Genomic DNA, 18,078 nt, shown 5'->3' with positions numbered 1-18,078 from the left:
CAGTAGTCAGGTATTCGTGAACTTACTAATAAAGCTGGGATTTCTAAACAGAAATCAAGTTTTGTAGTGCAATAGGAAGGAATGAATTTTTTAAAAATCTATTATTTGATGCATCAAGGAACGCACTAAAGATCTCCTCTTTTAAAAATCCATTTCTCCTATGACAAAAGGATTAGATCAGATAAAGGCTGAGGTGTCTTTATTTGAGATGGAGGAAAAAAGGCCACACCCACCTTGTTGTGGTTAGGAAAGTAGGGTTTGCATAGGCTGATCTTGTCTGTGAGCTGTTTTGAAAGTAAATGTGAACTTCAGCAGGGCTGTGAATGAAAATATAGCTAAGAGATGTGGTGAGTGAATGTTTGTGTGTGGATAGATACAAGAAGAGAGCTTTGTATGTCTCTCAGATGGGGACAGTGTTTGTACTGTAAAGCATCTCACCCAAGGCAGAAGTTTGCCTTTCTCAATATCCCATTTTTCTAATTTAATTCGTGCAGTGTGTACTCAGTGAAGGGGGAAGGCTGGCAGCTGTCCTTCATCCCTGAAAAGAAATGACAGAGGGTGAAACTGGGAGAGATTTAGACGAGTGTGAATGGTAGGGAAAAGTGAGTATGGGACTGTTCCTTGTGCTTTCTAATGCAAGCTGTAAGGGCATGAAATAAGAATAGCTGATGGCATGTCCACAGCAGGCAAAGAAGCTGTTTCTTTTAGCAGTGATCCACAGAACTCATCGCTGATGCAGAGGCTGAATGCTTCTATCACCTCGAAAAGTGGGTGGACAAATCCATGTAAGAAAAGCCAGCAGGGGTGGTTAAATGCAGAGGCTTCATCTCTATCTTCAGGAGCTTTTGTAAATGGCCAGGAGCTTTAGTTTTACACCTCAGCGCCCTATTTTTTTTGTTCTCTGGTCATCTGCTGCTGGCCATTTTTGGCAAGAGGGACCTGGCCCTGTGATTTGAGCTAGAACAGCTGCTTCTGTACACAGTGTGTCCTGTCCAGAGACCATTTGCTAAACACTTCCAACCTGTCTCAGCATGCAGTGGTTAGATTTTGGAAGGGTTCAGTGAAGCAGTGAACTCTTCAGCAGTCAGGGATGTGTCAGTGGTGGCTGTTGTCTGTCTCCGTTTTTCTTACAAATGGTGCTTTGAGCATCTGGCCAGTTCTGGTCTTTCTTGTGACCTCACTCCTGCTTGTCATTATTTGGATACTGCTACTCCCAGAGCTGAAGCTCTTTCTAGCCTTACCTAAGCCCTATGGAACAAAGCCCACAGAAGGCCGTAACCATGCTGGTCCTCTCAAAGCTGATTAGCACTTATGTAAAGAGACTTTCTGGCTGCAGTTCTTTTGGCTCTGAGTCATTGTTTTTGGCTTGCCTAGCCAGCAATGTTTTGAACCAGAGCTGCTGTGTCTTGCTGGGCTATCTAAACTCAGTGCTCGTTTGTGACTTACCATCCTCTGTCTTGTCCAGCCCCCAGCAACACTGCTTAGTTTCTCCTCCTGTTCCCCAGACAGAGATGGTCAAGCTTTTCCATTGTGCCATTCAAGTTGATAGCAATGGCTTTGTAAAGAAACAGGCTCAAAGCACAAACTCTGCCACTTTTTGTTACTGGAAAGTTGAATGCTGAAGTTTTCTGTGCCTAATATTTGCTCTCATTAACTGTTTGATACGTTAGCTGGAAGGAGGAAGACACTGGTTGTCTTCATTTTATTTTGGGTGCAGGCAGTCACAAACAACTACCTCAAACTGTTTTAACATTTGGAGCTGAAGAACATATTCCAGCAGTTAAACGTGCCTCTAACTTGAGAGACAGAGAAATGTGCTTAAAGAACACGGTTTAAAGAAACGTTCTTCCCTCCCTGCTTTTTGACACAGAAGTGAGATTGCCCTCTGCAACACCTGACCACCAGATCAATGACTTCAGCACTTGTACCCACTTCATCAGCACTGGGCAGCTGCTGCAATGCTTGCAACACTCTTGATGTCACTGTTGGGTTTAAGCCAATGATGTATTTTATGATTAGAGATTTTGTTTTTCACTGGAACAACTTCAAGGCTTTTTCATCACTAGCTCATGTTTATTCCTTGCACCAGTGGAGAGAAAATGAGTGAGTGGCAGAGACCAATCTGTGCCAGATACTGACGACAGTGTCTGTTTTACCAGCCCTCAGCCATGCTGATCTCAAAAAATGTCAAAAGTTTACTGGGGATTTTTTCTCTGGATAGAGGAAAACACCAAAATGAGGGCATTTAAATAAGAGGTTGGACTTTTCTCCCTTCCCTTCTGTAGCATGCACAAATGAGGCCTTCCCCCACCCCAGCCCCTTCAGTGGGTCTCTGTGCATCCTGAGAGACAGAACAGAGCGTTTTCTAAATACAATAAACATTACTCTGTCATGATTAGTTTTGACATTTCTGTGTTTTATTTCTTGTTTTGTTTGAAATGACCTGTACCACAAGAATACAATTTATTTATTTCACAGGTTTTTCTTTCTTTCTTTTTTTAAGGAGCAGATAATAGTTAAGTAGATACTGTTTATTTCACTGTCTATAACTCCCTGCATCAATCTCACAGCCTCTGTCTCTTTAGCTTCCCTCTATAAGCCAGCCACAAGAACATACAATCGGCCATACAGTTGATTATAGCTTGTGGATACAAAGTGGAAGCACTTTTTCTCAGCTCCAATTGGTAATAAAAGCTCAACAAGTTACATTCTAGGGTCTTCCTCAGTGATTTTCCCCTCTAATAGCTGCTTAAATGTTTCTGGTGAAATTGTTAATTGTTTAAAAAAAAAGATGACAGCTGACAAAGAGAAAAATAATGCCCCCTTAGTGCAAACAGTACTGTGAGGTTCTGATTGTTGCAGGGGACTTTCCTGTAACTTCACAGTTTTGCAGCGAGGTGTAATGCCCGAGTTTCCCCAGAAACCTCATTTTTGTGTAGTGTTTTACCCTTTCCTTTAATTGATCCCCATGAAATTAATTTTGCAATACAGGCCAGAGACTGCTGTTCCCGCAGAAGAATGTGCCCAAAACAGAAGAACTGGTCACTTGGGAAGATCTGCCTTTTCGCAGTGGCTCACAGGTATGTGGTTTCTGTTATCTGCACATGCGTATCGGGGGCTAGAGCTGCTTTTACCATACTAGCTGCATGTCAGCTTCATGCTTATTCACTGTCACCAACACACTTACCTCTACAGTTTAGCTTTTCTTTAAGTCACAGAAATTGGGGCCCAAACTCTGTCATCTTTTGCCCCATGCAAAAGGACAGCTGTATGGAGCTGACTCTGTTAGCCCCATATTACAAATGAATGGCATAAGAAACACTGACCAGAACCCACCTCCCAGTTTATGCCTGAATTCCACATCTCCAGACCGCTTTGTAAGAGCCTATGAGAATCCCAAGACCTAAGCAGTTGCTGAAGCCTCATTTCCCATGTCAAACTTTACTGAGGGGACTACACTAAGATGTCACCCTTTTCTGCAAGCCTGACCTGCTGTGTAGCTGGACATGCTCCTCTTTTGTGGCAGCATGCTGGTACTAGTGAGGCACAGCAGATCAGAGAAACTGGAAAGGGATGAGATGCACGTGAAGCCTGCACTTGTCTGAAAGGCCAAGAGACCTGCCCTGCTTCCCAACTAAGATGGTATAAGCCTTTTAAGGGTTAAATCTAGGCAGGTGTTTCTGTCCCCATTCTTGGGAAACAGTTTGCATCCCTGGTATAGAGAGATAAATACATGCTAATTACTGCCTGGTTCAGTTCCCATCCTGTTTCAGAAGCAAACCAGCAAAATTTCCAGGCCTACTACCTTCAAGCAATGAGGGGATATCCAGTTGGGCTCCAAGATTATGCAGCTGTAATGGAGAAAGAAAGTCCAGGAAAAAAATGAATTTAGTATCTTTATATTGTTCTGCCAACGCAGCCGTTGCCTCCATACTCTAAATAGACAGCAGTCGCTGTTAGCTAGAAGGTAACTCAGCAGCCCTCCTTTACAATCATGTTTTCTAGGTTATTTTCCCCTCTGTTCTGAAAAGCAAGCCCAAGTTCAAATTCAACAAAGCTGGAGGAGTCTTTTCACACTCACAGAATGGTTGAGGTCCTCTGGTCCAACCCCGCTGCTCAAGCAGGGTTACTTAGAGAAGAATTCCCTGGAACTTTTTTTAAATGACCTTCTCAGCCAGGGCCCAGCAGAGTAAGACTTGCTTCTTAGGAACTTTTCAGCCCACTTTGGGACAGCTGTGAGGCAGGCTGGAACACAGTGTGCTGCAGCTGAGTGGGACTCAGCAGAGAAGCAACAGTGGTCAAGTGAGTCCTGCTTAGAGACCACAGCACAGCAAGTGTGTGAGAATATTCATGCCACAGCCAGAAAGAGTTGCCAGGTTGCAACACGCTGCAAACTGGCTCTAGTGAAGGCTTGCATTTCAGTTTGGTCCCTCTCATTCACAGATAGATACAGAGATTGTAAGCGCAACCAAAAGCTATCGTTTTTCTCCCCGCTCTCTCTGGGAGGGTGAAGGTGAAAAGAAGCACAGGTATCTGTTCAAGCACAAGGCCACTGTGTAATTGCTGCTGCTTTGAGTGTGGAAACAATCCCAGCTCCCGTGTGCCTTCTGACTCCTGGATCTTTGCTGGCTTACTAATGTGCCTGAAGCAGGACTGAATTCTTTTATGTAGTGAGTACAGAATGGGTGAGTAGCTATGACTGTATAGTGTTGGGAGAACTCAGAGGAGATGGAACTGAACTAACTAAAGGACCAGCAGAGGGCTAGCAACATGAGCTGAGAGCTCAGTAGCAGCGAAATTTCCCCAGTTTCTGAGCTAGCCTGAGCTTTGCACTGAGATACATGTTCAGTTCCAGTAGAAAACAAGCACCCGGTACCTCCCTGATCACACTCCACAGTTTGGAAGGCTTCCTGTGCAGGTCACACCACTGGGTTATCCAGGAACGTAAGCCTAGGTTGAGAAGAGGCAGCAGAGGCAGTGGTGTCTCAAATACAGATCAGAGGCTTCTCCTCAGCTCTGTTGTCATGCCACTCACTACCAAACAGACAATACATTCTCTCACCAGCTCAGGCTGGCTCAGATCAAAGTGTCCAAAAAAATAAAATCTCACAGAATGCCAAGCTAGTTTTTTCAAGCCACCCAAAATCCCCTCTGAATACTGAGAATGCAGCAGTTGTGATTTAGCCAGCTGAGCTAAACTAAGGCTCAGACACAGTAGAAACCTAGTGACATGAGTAAACAAACGTTCCACCACTTCTTCTCTGACCACCTTGAGGTCAGATATATCTCTTCTTCCATCAGTGAGAGAACCTCTTACCAGGTCCAGGGATAATCCATGCTACCTTTTTTGCTCTGTTGAGGATAATGGGATGAGGCAGGGGAAGACAGTAGTTGGGATATTGGATCTGGGGGTTCCACGCCAACCTCTAAGCTTATTTGCCTAGGCTGCCACAAAAAAAGGAAAAAAAAAAAACAACGAAGAAAAAAAAAAAGCAGTCTCTTGGGCTCAGGAGCTGTCTCCCCCAAAAAGCAGTTCCTTTGATTTCTAACTAGTATTTGGCAATAAGCCTAAGTCTCCATGGAGGCAAAGATCTATTACTTGAATGAAGTCTAGGCAAGCCCTGGTTTGGGGTGTGTTTATACGTGGGTGGTAACCATGCAGACAAAGCCTTGTGCTCTCTGCCACAAGGAACGAGTGGGAAATGGCACTCAGCTGCACTGAAGAGGCAGGTTTTATATACTATAGGGCGAAAAGTGCAGAAGAATTGTAGTTAGCACCACATGGAAAAGGATGCAGAGATTATCAAGTCAACCCAGCACAAAAGCTTACACCAGAATCTGTTTTTCTCACTACTTGGGAGACTTGCATTCTCTCAGGGACATACATCCTGCCTCTTCAGGGTCCTGCGGGGATTGCACATGGGAGGGACTAGCCAGGCGTAATGACACGCTGTACAAGGTCGCAGGGTATCTTACACAGTTAGGAGCATCTTTCCCGGTAAGAAGTGGGGCCTGTATGTACAAGTGTTAGCTGGCGTTAGAGGAGCCTGGGAGGCAGCCATTTTGATCAGGAGAGGTCCAGTACTGCTCTTCTCCAAAGGAGCATCTGCCCTTTGTTAGAGCCAGAAAGGTGACAAAATGAAGGACCCTGGCTGCTTCCCTTTCTATCTGACCCCTCACACCACAAGCAGATAAAGTTTATATTGACTCTATTCTTCGTCTCTTCCTGCTTCAGTCCCCACTCCCTCTCCAGCACTGGTGGAGGGGGCTGGGGACCAGGCGGCCGGCACAGTGCTGAGAGCAACATCGCTCAGAGGGGCTGAGCCCCAGCGACCGCCTCAACAAGTGCAAGAGCATATTCTGGTATTTCCACAGAGAAAACAAATGAAAAAAAGAGAAACAGGTGACTGATTAAAAGAGTTTTCCCCCTCCTGTACATGAGATTCTGCAGTCACGCCGACAGATAGACATTAAATAATTCTTCCATAATAAATGATTGGAGATAAAAGCCGGCGGTGGCTGCTGCTGCTGCTGTTTGGATTGCTCCGTTGTCTGCATCTTTGTTTCTAGTTTGTTCCCCGGCCATTGTTGGCTGGCACTGGGGCTGTCAGACCTTTGCCTCTAGCATTTCTAGGAAGAGTTTATGCATGGGAACCTTGCCCTGCAGTTTGATGCTGTAGAAGTGCTGCACAGCTTTGGCGGCTGTCTGCCGCAGGAGGGGCAAGGTCAGGAGCAGCTTCCCTGCTCGCCGGGGCTCCTCGTTGCGCTGACTCAGCTCGTAGTCCTGCAGGGCTTCGTGGAGAAGGTCCTGGAGCTTCTGCACCGCATCCATGTCCTCTATGTGCATAGAGTCTGGGGGGAAGGGAGAAGAGAAAGCAAACAGGACATGAGGAAGGAAACAGTTTCCAGTATTTCAGCTGAAGATCTTTTTTTTTTTTTTTTTTAAATAAATTGCTTTTCTCTTTTGTTTTGTAAGGGGAAAAAAAATCCAACTTGCTTGCAGGTGCAGGTGCTGAAATTTAGTGTCAGGCCCAGGAGCTGGCCCTAGCAGTGCAGGAACAGTAGAAATGTTACTGGGGTTTGTGACACGTTGTGCCCTGTGTGCCCACTTTGCTGGTTACTCCAGGCTGCAGGGGGTCGGCCAGGGGTCTTTGTGACTTGCACATTCACTTGCCCTCCATGCTCCTGCGGGGGAGTCACCCTGCAAGGGGCAGCATCTGCTGTGCTGCCGCTTGGGAGCAATCTCATTAAGAATAATTAACACTGCTGTAGTGCTTCATCTGTCTAAACTACCTAATTGCCATGCAGCTGCTCAGGGTGTCGCAAGACAGAAAAGCCCCAGCAGGTCACAGTCAGTGTGCCCAGGGGTGTTGCCAGCCCCACCTTTGTGCATATGCCCCTATTTTCAGAGACTGCCAGCAGCTGCTCGAGAGTTTCCCAATTCAGTCCTTCTAGAAATCTGCACCTCCTGCAAAACCTCTTCCTTTAGGCTGCCAGGCTGCTGGAGAGGCTAACAGAGAGTGCAAGGCTAGCATGGCACCTCGGTGTATCTCTGAGGCAAAGGCAGCTGATAGTGACCCAGTCCTGGGTCAAGCTGAGGCACCGACGATTAACAGACTGCTAAATCTGTGGGGAAGTCTTGATGGCAGAGGGCACCACAACAGAGGAGAGATGTTAGATTAGAGAAGCTAGCTAAGCACCATGTTGTTGAAGGTTTTCTCCCTTTCATCTTGCTGATAGTTGCTTCTGCCTCACAATCCTGACAGAGTTATACACTGTTGCCTTGTCTTCATTGGTCAGAGACTTTTAATCAATATTGAATGCACTGGTGAAGATTCCTATTTTGGCCATGGGGCAATGAATCTAGAAGCAGAAGCAAAGGGATGCTAGAATAAACATACAGTTGCACCTGTCTGCCACTCTAGCTGGGCTCTGCAGTGTAACAGTGTCTTGCTCAGCCTACGTGCATCCAACGCAAATGTGAGGACTTGTTTCCCAAGTCTGACAGCAATAGAGGAGGAGGAAGGCTGGATGAAATGCCAGAATCTCTCCAGAAATACAAATAATCTCTATGGAGAGCTCAACACAAATTGGAGACTGTGAATTTCATAAAATACATGTACAGTAGATGCTATTTATGACGTATGATTCATAAAGTATTACAACAGCCAAGAAAATAATATGTCTAACAAGGAGGCTGTTTAAAAAGATGTTTAGAAGGAATGCACTAATTAGGGCATATCGAAGGGTTGTACTTCCAAGATGCATATTGGGAAAAAATCATTATTGCTGTATTTGCTTTTTGTAGCCAAGAGACCAGGCAATGAAGCCCAGAAAAGGGCTGGTGGGTCCTCATAGTGACTTGAGCTTGCCCCAGAGGTTGATTCTGAAAGAAGAGAGAGAAAGGAATGGAGAGAGGGAGGAAGGGAGAGACGGAGAAACAGCCTGGCAAATTCTCCCAGAAGCAGGTGGTGCCTCTGGAGAATTTCCATACACCATTAGGAGAAGCATTTCCTTACAAATTGCAGAGGTGATTTTGGAGAATAGAAGCATCAAGAAGTGGAACTCAGAGAGAAATATGCTCCACACTTCCTACTTTATGTGTGTCCTTCTGGCTGGGGGCACGAGGGAAGAAGCAAGAGCTCCTGTCAGAGCTTACAGAGTCCAGTAGGTGCTGGAGGCACAGTAAAGTCATGCTTCAGGTCAAGGGTTGCTGCTGCTTCTGCTGTGCAGTAGACAATGCTCAAGCTGTGCCCTTATGCTACCAGGCCTCTGTAAGGTGAGGAGATCCTAACAGCACTAAATAGCCAGGCATATAGATGGAGACAAATTGGGGAAATAAAGATCCAAGGCCTGTCTTTCTTCTTCTCCCACTCTTTGCTGAAAGATGGTCAAAATCAGCAGCTGACTGCAAAATATAAAATAACACTGCAGGATTAATTTCCTTTCAAGCCATCAATGAGCTGGTGTCAATGGCATTGATAAACTGTTAATTACAAAATCAATAGCTATGAATTTTTACAGCTGTCAGAGCACTGAGGTGCTCTGGAGGCAGCCTGGTCATGTTCCTAAGGGTCAGCAAGCCTACATATGAGGCTTCGTGTTAGAAGCCTTTTTCTCCAGCACGGCTGACATGGAACTTAGAGCAGGTATGAGAATGGACACACATACACATACACACACCAAAAAAAAAAAAAAAAGAGAAATAAGAGTTGGTCAGTCTGGGACGTCTTCAGCCAAACATGTGCTGTATGCTAACCTGGAGAGCTCTTTGATGCACAGCATCATCAATTTGTATTCTTGTGGCGAAAGGAGCTAGAAATGCTTAACATGGGAATGCTGTCTCTAAACTGTAACAGGTGACATTTACAGCACACCTACTCTGTCAAAAAATGGTTGACGTTGCATTGTTTGACCTTGCTTGCTGCTTTGGGGCATTAAGAATTAATTTCTCTGCTCTCTGAAAAGTACTCAGTAAAGACAGATTTTGGTTGGTGCCAGTCCCACCAGAGGAGTCCTTGGTGCATTTCAGTGATGATTAGATATCAGACAGAGTTCGGGCAAGGCAGTTCCTTCAAAGCAGCACTGCACCTACTGTCACCTTCCCTTCTAGTGAACAGTGAGTGAGCTGCCACTTCTGTTTCCATTCACTTTAATTATTAGAAACAAAGGCTCAACGTGCACCGAGCTGCATGGAAGAGTGGAAACTCCCTAGAAACTGGATTGCGTGAGAAATTACATCCAACAGAAAGAGGGGAAAATCAGAAATTTATCTTTATGGAAGGCAAGGAGAAAAGACAGGTTCCAGCAACACAGGTGTTAATCTAAACGCTCAGCTTTAAACCTTGCCTCTGACCCACATAGCTAATGGCTGGCCCAGAGACAGTCTGCATTCCTTCTGTTCTTGGAGTCAGCTGTGCATGCATGTAAGTACGCACATGAAGGTTCTGCAGGTTTATTCCATGTCAAAAATATACTAAGAATAATAACATGTATTAATACAATGCAAAGGTTGAATGTGAAGGTTATGTTAGAAGAATACAGCTTACCCTATCTAGTTTCCTTGTGTGTGTGTACATACATGTACTTTCACATATTTCAGTAAGACTAACAAAGCAAGATTTTTGTGGCTTATGCTGCTACCTGACTGTACCTAGAACAAATCAGTGCAGTTAGAGTGGCTTTTCCCATTCATGTGGGGCCTATGTTTCCTGACTTCTACCTTGGTTTCTTTGCTCCACAGTGCTAAAAGAAGAACTCTGAAGCATTGGTTGTTCTGCTCAGTGTTTTTCTACTACTGCAGACTATTCCATAAGGCTTACATGGGGCTTAGTCCTGACAGCACAGTGACAGTACCAGTAGAGTGCTTCTTCTGCACCATGAAGAACTTGAGAGCATCAAGGCTCAGGTCCTACAACAAGTCCACTCAAACATGGGTCAGACAAATGTCCCAGTGTGGTTCTTCTGTCACCCTGTCACTACACTGCCTTAACTCTTCAGCCTCTCTGAGATGCCCTTCTCCTTGTTTAATCCCATGACCTTCTTGGTAGACAGGAGGCATGTTTTTTAACAAGAGTTGATTGCATAGCCAAAAACCACCATCCCACAATAAAGAGAAAGGGTAGCCTTGGCCATCTGCCCATTCTGGTTCAGTGGCAAAGTAAAGGCAGCAATTAGAGGTAAAAAAGCAGTATATGAGAAATTGAAAAAGGGAAGTAGATAGCAATTCATATGAATCAAAAGTTATGAAGTGTAGAAAATCGATAAGCGAAGTGAAGGACATTGGAAGAAAATCCATGGCTGGAAGGGCTAAGGGCCATAAAGAAGAGTTTTATAAATATTTAAGAAATAGAAGAAAAATGACCATTTGTAGGGGGACTCTTTTATGTTGTAGATGATTAAACTATTAATAGAATGAGGAAGTGAGTATTTCTGTCCTGCATTTAGAATAAGAAGTGTTATGTACCTGTCTTATATGAAGATGGTGAGACGCCTTACTCAGTTGTTTCCACAGGAAGGTATCAGACATCTGTTAGGGACAGACTTCAGAGGAATCAGTAGACCTTGATACCTTGGCTTTTAGAATTTTAAAATTGCTGACAAAGGCCCACCTAGGGCAGGTAAATAATTGCTAAGGGTAGGTATTTTTGAGAAATTCGAGATGGCTGGAAAAGTTCTAATGAAGCATATACTGTCCCTGTTTGATAACTGCCACTGATGTGAACCAGAGTAAAATAAAGGAAGAAGAAAAAGTTCAATTAAAACTTAAGAGGTGGTATTACAACTACTGCCGGTCTGCACAATACTTTGGAATGGAGGTCTTGTCAAACAAACCCGATTTCATTCTCTGATGAGATTACAAGTTTGGTTGATAAAGTTAACTGCATAGATATAATAGACTTAGTCTTTTATATAGCACTTGGCTTAGCACCACAGGACATTCTCATTAAAAAATTAGCACCATGCAATATCAATAAAGCACACTTTCAATTGATTAGTTACTGGCCAGATGACAGATTTCAAAGTAGCTATCAGTGGTGAATCATCCCTGGAGGAAGAGATTTCTGGTGGAAATCCGCAGGGATCAGTAAAACAACAGAGGCTATCCAACGTTTTTATCAATTATCTGTAAGTGATTTGGTTCTTTCTTTCTTTAACTTCTTTCTTTCCAATTGCTGCTGCTAAGATGTGTGGATGACAAACCAGAACAGAAAGGTATGAAACAGAGTAGCCTCACAGAGCATTCTGGACCACTTGCTTGTACTTGAAGTAACACCTATAGCCCAGGAATGCAACTATGAAATAGGAACTATATCATGTCAAGCTGTCAGGTGCAGAAGAACCTGGGATCATAGGACACAGCTCAGAAAAGCACTATCTGCAGGCTGATTGAACTCAGGCAAACTGTCACTTGGGATATGGTACCTTTCTTTTCTTTCTAAATTGAGAGAATGATCAATTTTTAGAGACAACAGCAGGTGTGGATTTCCCCACATTTAAGGCCTTCAGCTTCATACTGAGTGCCTTTCTGGAAAGTGCCTTTAGCTGAACACAGATACTGGACTCACTGCTGGCCTGCAAGGGTGAACTGCGTAACCTACACACTGCAGTTTGGCAAGATCAGATGTGAGACAGTGAGACTCAAGGTATGTAGAGGGAGCCCTCGTCACACAATAGCTTCAGCAGTTTCCCTTCGGAAGGAACTCCTGAGCAAATATATGTCTGGTACAACATCAGTACAGCACACACAACCTTGTGCCTCCCATGGGCACAGGCTTCCAGCCTGCTGGCCTGAGGGCTGTGAACCTCCCCTTACTGAGGTAGAGGCTGAGGGCCCTCATCTCTCTCATCCTCTCCCAGAAAGAAACAAAACAGGCAACATCCGGCTTCTGCCAGCACATCTTATCCTCTACCATTCAGACGGGGGGTGGGAGGGGGGGAATTCAGTGTCAGTGGTCACTAAACACCTACAGCAGCAGACCAAGCATCCTTAACCCCACAGGATGGTTGTTTTTTGTTTGTTTGTTGTTTTGTTGTGGGATCTAAAACTAAGATTAGAATTTCCCTATTTGCTATAACTGCCCAACGCTACTTGAGTGGATGCAGGCTTGGCCTGCATCCCTTTATCTAAACTCATGGCACAAGGCCTTTCTTTTAGTGCTAGAATCCAGCCCACCTCTGGCAGGTCCCATTCCTCAGTTCAGGGCCAGTTTGCAAATTGAGGCCATAGTAGCAGCAGGCCATGCTTCTCTCTCCTCACCAGCTTAGGGAGCCTCCACCTCCCTCATCTCTTGCAGCTGACAGAGAAATGCAGGGATGCTGCACGACACGGGCAAAGCACAGACTCAAGCACTGGGCCCTAAGCTCCTCCCAAGCCAGATAACAGCATGCGCAATGACTCTGATCACCAGGCTGCCTGGGCCAGGGCTGTACCTGAATTGGCAAGGGCCAGAGCTTTAAGCGTGACAAACTCTTCCTTTTCCACCTTGAGCTTCTTGTAGCGGCGCACCAGTTGTAGGATGGCCAGGTAGAGCTCGAGCAGCCCCGTCAGACGAGAGTGTTCTTCATCCATGATGTAGTCCTCAGCATAGACGAGCTTGTCCTCGTATGGCAGGGAGCGGTACACAATGCCCAGGATGAGGATTTCCATCCAGGCGCTCTGCAGGAGGCTCATCTGGTCCCCGAGGGAGAGATTGGAGAACCCTGATGGGGCAAAAGACAGCCAGCGTCAAAAGGGTGTGCAGCAAAGAATCCCAGAGCCTGGGCTTCCTAATTTCCCTGCGGTCCACACAAAGCACTCTCCCCCTGCAACTCTCAAAAAATGCTTACTGAAGTGGCCCCTGTCTCTGTGGCACAGAACACACAGAATATGGCAACCTTAACGATAATCTCTTTTCACTGATTTCTACTTCTTCTACAGCAGCAACTGTTTTGCACCACAACTTCCTGTTCACTGCACCTTTACAATTTTGTATAGCAGCCCATTTAGTCTCCCCAGCTGAACCAAAGAGCAGAGAGCTCCAGAAAGCAGAAATGATTGTTTCTGATGGAATAGGAAGAAATAACACACACATACTGCAATCTCTCATTTCAGACAACCTAAGAGAAGGTCCTGCCACAACAGAATGCTAAAATGTTAAAAGCTGAATGTGTCTGTGAAAAAATCCACTTCTATTCATCAGTATTCCCTGAGCTCCGCACCATCAGCATTCTGCCCCTCACAGCCAACCTTACCCAGTACACAAACACCTCTGTGGTGCTATACAAACAATTTCTTGCCAGGCCCTGTAGCGACAGAACAGTGAAGCAGATCGTCCTCCCCAAACGGAAAAAGAGCAGTCAAAGTCACATTCATAGACAGCATCAGAGTCCTGTTGGCTCTGGTGGAGAAGTGGAGAGGCTGAAACACAGAGGTACTGTCTATCTGAAGAGAAAGGGAAAAGCAAGTGCGTAGGAAAGAAAGTTATATCCGTTATGTCCTCAGTATCAATCCCAGAAAGCCAGATCATGAAAGAAAGATCCTAGGAGACAGGCACTGTATGACAGCCATTGCAGACGGAGACGTCAAGTACAGTGAGTTGGTCCTGTCTTGGCAGCTCCTGGCCACCACTGACAGGCAGGAATTGTGATTTTTGGCAGTTCCTTGTGTCTAAAGGTCCCCCAGGCAGTGGGAGAATGGGGCAGTCTGACACTCTCAGCTGGGAGGACTGTGCTGCACCAGCCTCCCCTGCCAGTCTTCACTCCACATGCTTATTCAGCCTTGGGGTTCACTCTCCTCAAGAGGCATGGGAACTCATTAGCCTCTGTCCGCAGGAGCCTGCCAGTCCCACTAACTGAGTGTTAGGCCCAGCGGGATGCTTCCATCCCACAGCTCTCCCTGCTCACTTTCCTTGGATCCATGTCAAGGCCTAGGTAGCCAGGCGCCATGATGGTCATTTGATTTCTCTTGTTATCAAGTTGGCAATTAACAAAAGAGCTGATGATTGCTATATTGACTGACTGACTGTGGGTCTTCTTTTTCTATCTGCGCTATCTCAGCTGGGGAAGGGATGGCAGAAGGGTGGGTTAGTGGTATTTATTTATCACTACGCCATGTTTTGTGTTTGTGTTGCCAGGGGAAGCAAAGGGTGATAATGGCCTGGCAGCCCTTGGACATCCAATTTCCCTTATCAGGCCACTGAATAGAAAAGAGGCCCCAGGCCACATTAATTAACAGATACCAATCAGCTGTCACATGTTGTGTGTGCAAGGTCTGAGGGGAGCAGTGGGTGGGAGGAAAGAATCAATAAACCACTGGGGAGGAGTGCCAGAAGGAACAGCTAAAGAGTCCAGGCTGCTGGGGAGAAAAGCTGCAAAAATCCAGCTCCATGACTGTGAGATTGATTCCTGTACAGCACAGCCCACGTAGCCCTGTGCCCGATGAAACCCATCCCTTGCTGAGGATGCAGGGATGCCTTTCTCCTTTTTCTCTTTAGTCTCCTGCTCCTTAACTCCTATTAAAGAGCAGCCAGTACACTGCTTTTTTGCTGCTCCTGAATGCAGCCATCCCAAGTCCAAGAGCAGGCTGAGGCAGCTCACAGGCTTGGTCCTGTCTCCCCAGGTCTCCTTGCTACTCAGGAGCCTCATAGGATTAGCTATGAGGCAGAGGAAGCTGTGCACAGGCACTGGCACAGTCTCTGGTGCCTGGAATTTCTCCTCTGCAGCCAGCTTTCAGCCTTTCATTCACCTTTCTCCTAGCTCTGCCCATGGAGAGCAGCCCCACATTTTGGCTGCTGCCTTAAGTCCAGTTTCTGGGTAAATCCTGTGGCCCTTCTGCACTGCCATTATTCATCTGGGTTGCAAATGGGGTTATGCTGTTGTCTCAATGCAGTCTGTCAACAAAATTTGTTAAAGATTGAGAAACAGTTATGTAGTATGGTGAGAGGATCCAAGACAGACATAGCTCACACATTTCTGTTACAGAATGAAGTGCAAAATCTTGATATGTCCTAGCAGTAGCCTGTACACTCAGCACCTCTATGAATCACTCTTTCCCAGAGGTCGTTATGGCAGGTAAAGAATTGCAAAGCAGAGGCCATTCTTTACCTATGCCAAAGGAGACAGAAGAGCCAGCTGCAATTGCCCTGCCCACCCAGCAGAGTCCTCTGCCAGTCTCCTGTGGTGAGCATGAAGGCAGGAGCTGCAGTGCCAGTTCTGGATTTGAAATGCGTAACAGAATTGGGACCCTCCACTGTTTCCACAAGTAGAATGCAAGGGCTGGGGGACTGTGATGTATGATATTGCACTCTGCACAGACAAGAGACAACATCAGACAGATCAGACAACATAGGGTTTCCCATATATGAAAGTTGGGATCTGGAGTGTTAAATGCTAATTTCATTTGGCCAACATCAGAGGCTCACTGTTATAGGTTTGTAACACCGGAGAACATCCAGTTGTGAAATTCAAGTGCGTCACCAGATCATAGCTCACAGGAATTGCTAGCAATCCAGCCTTGTGCATTCCTGAGTTGTTTGATAGCACAGCATCCAGAAAGTGCCCTTACTAATCTGTTTCTTGCTGCAGGCCTTATTCTGAAAGGTGCTGACTACTCCACCGGCAGCGGAAGGCTCCAAAAAAATATCTCAGGATTGCATAGGCTCCGTGATCAGCACAGAGCTGCATGAGCATTTCCCTCCTTCCCAGGTGCGGGTAGAGAAAAGCTGCTTTATTTGCAATAGCTGATGTGACATGCTTTTTTTTTAATCATTATTTTTGTGGCTTATTTTTCCCCCTCAGCGATATGGCAGTGGGAGCTCCCAGAATTTAAAATAAAAAAAAAAAAAAAGTCACATAATTTGTGGCAAGTGGAGTTCATAATCTGTTAATTTATTATCATTTCTGTCATTCTGGAGGGCCATTAGCAGAGGTAATAAAGGGAGATGTAATTATAGGATCTGAGGCCACTCCAGACACAGCTGCTGTCACTCCACTTGCCATATTTCATTCCATGCTAGTACTATCGTCTTCCTAGCGAGAGCAGCACAACAGCTACCCTGGGAGAGCCTTCGCCGTCACCTCTTGAGAGAAGTCCTGTCTCCCTGCATCAAGGCATGCAGAAATAGTAGATGTTCAAAGAGAATTAGCACAAGGGGAGGGGCCTCACTCAGAAGGGTACAACTCCACACTAAGTCTGGTTTTTGCGCTAAAAGCTAATAAGACTGCTGAGCTAAAGGTATTTACCTTTACCATTAAATCATGCTTTCCTGTTATCATAGGACTGTAGCTTTGATTTTATTTGCTAGCAGCATGAGGCAGAAGGTTGCACCAACATCTGGGATCCTGAAGGGTTGGTAAGACTAATACCACACAATTCTTTATTAATTCCACTGTGAAAACAAGGCAGATATGATGTGACTTCTGTTCCTTTCTCCACGCTGACTATGTCCAAGAGTTTATGCACACAGGAAGCAAAGTCCTGGTATTCTAAAAATCTCTGGAAGGCAGAAATACATGGCATGTATAATCCAGACTCCTGGCCGCCTCCTGGCTCTGCCCTGTTCTGCCCCCTTGCTGCCTAATGCAGTATGTTTTGTACGTGTTTTTTTGTTCCCTTTCTATGAACTTTTACCGCTCCCTTGTGTAACAGTCCCTGAGCTCTCTCTTGTATACACAGTCCTGTTATGATACTGCTGCTTTGAACTGCATGAGGCTGATGGCTGATGTTTATCATGCTGCAAAATCTTTGATAGGAAAGAGAAAGCTGAGGTGATGACAGGTTTGTCCTGCCTTTCACAATGGAGTGGAAGATCCCTTTTTGTAGTGCAGGAGCCATCTCATTACTACACACCTGTTCTGGGATAATCACCATACCAAACTGAAAGACCCTGTAACAACTCAGAACTGAGCATCCCACACTGCAAGCAAGGGAACTAAAGCAGGACACCCTGTGCAAATAGGAGTAGACAAGGTTAGCAGAACAGACAGCAGCACCTTACTGGACAGCCAAGCAGATAATTGCATTGTATGAAAACCACTCGTGTTAATGCCCTAAGTTCTGGGTTAGTAGAACAATCCAGGCTGAGTTCCCTAATCACCACTGTAACCCCATTTGTGATGAATCAGCCCCAGAAGGATTCCAGTGCTACTGATGGATGTAACACTTGCAGATCCTGCAGATCTCATGTAAGAAGGGCACCACTGGGATTAACCTCTACTCAGAAACACTGTCCTCAGAAAGTTTATCCAGACTTTATAGTCCCACCACATAACACTCTGTATTTCATACAGCCTAGGAAGTCACTAACCCTTGAGTCACAGGAGAAATACTCCCACTGAGAAAAGAAGAGCAGCCACCAAAAAGCCACAAGAGGAGTGACAAAGAGAAGCAGTATACATAAAAGAAATAGGTTTGAATGAGTTTGCTCACTCATGCTAAGATGCCTCACAAAACAAGGAAGAACTTAAAGCCACAAAGCTAAGCAACATAACACAAGTCTATGCAGCGGAAGATGCAGACAATGGGCAAATACTGGTTAAATCCTGTGATTCTGTGGTTGACCTCAGATATTCTCCCAACAAGGCAGGGTGGAAGGCAGG

The 18,078-nt window shown here is 45.5% G+C and overlaps 1 long non-coding RNA gene across 4 annotated transcripts in view; it reads left to right on the top strand.

The window, feature by feature from the left end:
• The window catches only part of LOC122176623, a 157,842-nt gene that overhangs the window by 100,118 nt on the left and 39,646 nt on the right, over positions 1 to 18,078 (top strand). For 3 of the 4 annotated variants that reach the window (XR_006177810.1, XR_006177814.1, XR_006177791.1), the window contains 2 exons: positions 2,992 to 3,080; positions 10,244 to 11,284. This is a non-coding gene — a long non-coding RNA (uncharacterized LOC122176623). Of the gene's footprint in view, positions 1 to 2,991; positions 3,081 to 10,243; positions 11,285 to 18,078 lie in introns of those variants that run through there. The other variant, XR_006177803.1, reaches the window with a different exon arrangement.

Source organism: Lagopus leucura, unplaced genomic scaffold (genome assembly GCF_019238085.1).
Source record: "Lagopus leucura isolate 7727_CA_CO unplaced genomic scaffold, USGS_WTPT01 Super-Scaffold_1, whole genome shotgun sequence".
NCBI classification, from domain to species: domain Eukaryota; kingdom Metazoa; phylum Chordata; class Aves; order Galliformes; family Phasianidae; genus Lagopus; species Lagopus leucura.
Note: the sequence above shows the minus strand (reverse complement) of the source record. Positions and strands in the feature narration are given on the sequence as shown.